At 27.1% G+C, this 3118-nt stretch overlaps 1 long non-coding RNA gene across 3 annotated transcripts in view; it reads left to right on the forward strand.

Annotated features, from left to right (window-relative positions):
• The window catches only part of LOC129960826 (uncharacterized), a 35608-nt gene extending 33310 nt beyond the window's left edge, over positions 1 to 2298 (forward strand). For all 3 annotated transcript variants that reach the window (XR_008783696.1, XR_008783697.1, XR_008783698.1), the window contains one exon: positions 2229 to 2298. This is a non-coding gene — a long non-coding RNA (uncharacterized LOC129960826). The remainder of the gene's footprint in view (positions 1 to 2228) is intronic.
• Positions 2299 to 3118: the final 820 nt, after the last annotated feature.

The raw sequence follows: 3118 nt of genomic DNA on the forward strand, positions 1-3118 counted from the left end.
ATGATTATTACTTCAATTTCTTTAAAGCATGAATTGTATCATTTTTATTAATAAGGGGGGAAATTTTTCTAATCAGTTGTCTGTTTTCTTTTTAATTTTGTATTGCTGATTTTTAGATGTATTTCTTCTCTTTTTTATAAAGGGCATAAGTATTTGTTAAATTTTTAGGGCTGCCAATTATCAGAAGTAATTTCCCTGAATATTATATTTGACTTCATGTCATTCATCCTGAAACTTAAGCTGGATTCTCTTTTTTACATGTTTCTTGAAACCAGACTTGAAATATTTTACATGAAATTTTAATCACACATGCTCAATGAATCTTTTTTTCATTGATTTTTTATTGCCCAGTCTTATTTAGTTTTTATTTCGACTGAATTTCAGATATATTTCATTGCAATTTAAAGTTTTTTCTCTGTGTAGATTATATTTTCACTGATTCATTCATTGTTTATTTGTTGTCCATTTGTTTGTTTGTGTGTGTGTGTGTGTGTGTGTGTGTGTGTGTGTGTGTGTGTGTGTGTGTGTGTGTGTGTGTGTGTGTGTGTGTGTGTGTGTGTGTGTGTGTGTGTGTGTGTGTGTTTCACCATTCAGCTGGAGTTCAAATTTATTTCATTTCAATATAAATTTTCCAATGATTGTACATTATGTTTTATTCATATCAACTTGGAATGAATACTGATTTGGAACAAAAATGTTTATTTGTTAGGTGTTGAAATAAATTTTATACTGTCTTTCTATTCTTATAATTGTTTAATAATTTTGAGTATATGGAAGAAAATATTTCCAAATGATTATTACTTCAATTTCTTTAAAGCATGAAGTGTATCATTTTTATTAATAAGGGGGGAAATTTTTCTAATCAGTTGTCTGTTTTCTTTTTAATTTTGTATTGCTGATTTTTAGATGTATTTCTTCTCTTTTTTATAAAGGGCATAAGTATTTGTTAAATTTTTAGGGCTGCCAATTATCAGAAGTAATTTCCCGGAATATTATATTTGACTTCATGTCATTCATCCTGAAACTTAAGCTGCATTCTATTTTTTACATGTTTCTTGAAACCAGACTTGAAATATTTTACATGAAATTTTAATCACACATGCTCAATGAATCTTTTTTTCATTGATTTTTTTATTGCCCAGTCTTATTTAGTTTTTATTTCGACTGAATTTCAGATATATTTCATTGCAATTTAAAGTTTTTTCTCTGTGTAGATTATATTTTCACTGATTCATTCATTGTTTATTTGTTGTCCATTTGTTTGTGTGTGTGTGTGTGTGTGTGTGTGTGTGTGTGTGTGTGTGTGTGTGTGTGTGTGTGTGTGTGTGTGTGTGTTTCACCATTCAGCTGGAGTTCAAATTTATTTCATTTCAATATAAATTTTCCAATGATTGTACATTATGTTTTATTCATTACAACTTGGAATGAATACAGATTTGGAACAAAAATGTTTATTTGTCAGGTGTTGAAATAAATTTTATACTGTCATTCTATTCTTATTATTATTTAATAATTTTGAGTATATGGAAGAAAATATTTCCAAATGATTATTACTTGAATTTGTTTAAAGCATTAAGTGTATCATTTTTATTAATAAGGGGGGAATTTTTTCTAATCAGTTGTCTGTTTTCTTTTTAATTTTGTATTGCTGATTTTTAGATGTATTTCATCTCTTTTTTATAAAGGGCATAAGTATTTGTTAAATTTTTAGGGCTGCCAAACATCAGAAGTAATTTCCCTGAATATTATATTTGACTTCATGTCATTCATCCTGAAACTTAAGCTGGATTCTCTTTTTTACATGTTTCTTGAAACCAGATTTGAAATATTTTAGATGAAATTTAAATCACACATGCTCAATGAATCTTTTTTTCATTGATTTTTTATTTCAACTGAAATTCAGATATATTTCATTGCAATTTAAAGCTTTTTCTCTGTGTAGATTATATTTTTTCATAACCTACTTGGAATGAAAACACATTTCCAACACAAATTATTATTTTCCAGTTATTATAGTAAAATGTGTTCTGTCTTTGTGTTCATGCTATTTTTTAATATTTGTGTCAGAATTTGAAAATTTTCCCAATGATTATTGTTTCATTTTTTAATAGGTTAAAGAGTCTCGTTTTTATTAATTAGATTAAAAAATGTGTAATATAATGAATGTTTTATTTCTAATTCTGTTTTCTTGATTATTTTATTGATTTCTTCTTTTTTTTTATTTTCAGGGCATAATAATTTCTTCAATTTTTTTGATGCAGAAGATCAGAATTAATTTATATAGATATGAAATTGGGCTTCATGACATTGTTATTCAAAAGTAAGCTTAATATTTTATTTCATGCCACAGAGATAAAACACTTTACTTGAATTTTAAATTAATTTTCCATACAATATCTTTCATTCATTGTTTATTTGGTGTCTGTGTGTGTGTGTGTGTGTGTGTGTGTGTGTGTGTGTGTGTGTGTGTGTGTGTGTGTGTGTGTGTGTGTGTGTGTGTGTGTGTGTGTGTGTGTGTGTGTGTGTGTGTGTGTGTGTGTGTGTGTGTGTGTTTCACCATTCAGCTGCAGTTCAAATTTATTTCATTTCAATATAAATATTCCAATGATTGTACATTATGTTTTATTCATTACAACTTGGAATGAATACAGATTTGGAACAAAAATGTTTATTTGTCAGGTGTTGAAATAAATTTTATACTGTCATTCTATTCTTATTATTATTTAATAATTTTGAGTATATGGAAGAAAATATTTCCAAATGATTATTACTTGAATTTGTTTAAAGCATTAAGTGTATCATTTTTATTAATAAGGGGGGAATTTTTTCTAATCAGTTGTCTGTTTTCTTTTTAATTTTGTATTGCTGATTTTTAGATGTATTTCATCTCTTTTTTATAAAGGGCATAAGTATTTGTTAAATTTTTAGGGCTGCCAAACATCAGAAGTAATTTCCCTGAATATTATATTTGACTTCATGTCATTCATCCTGAAACTTAAGCTGGATTCTCTTTTTTACATGTTTCTTGAAACCAGATTTGAAATATTTTAGATGAAATTTAAATCACACATGCTCAATGAATCTTTTTTTCATTGATTTTTTATTTCAACTGAAATTC

The sequence above is a fragment of the Argiope bruennichi genome, chromosome X2 (genome assembly GCF_947563725.1).
Source record: "Argiope bruennichi chromosome X2, qqArgBrue1.1, whole genome shotgun sequence".
NCBI lineage: Eukaryota > Metazoa > Arthropoda > Arachnida > Araneae > Araneidae > Argiope > Argiope bruennichi.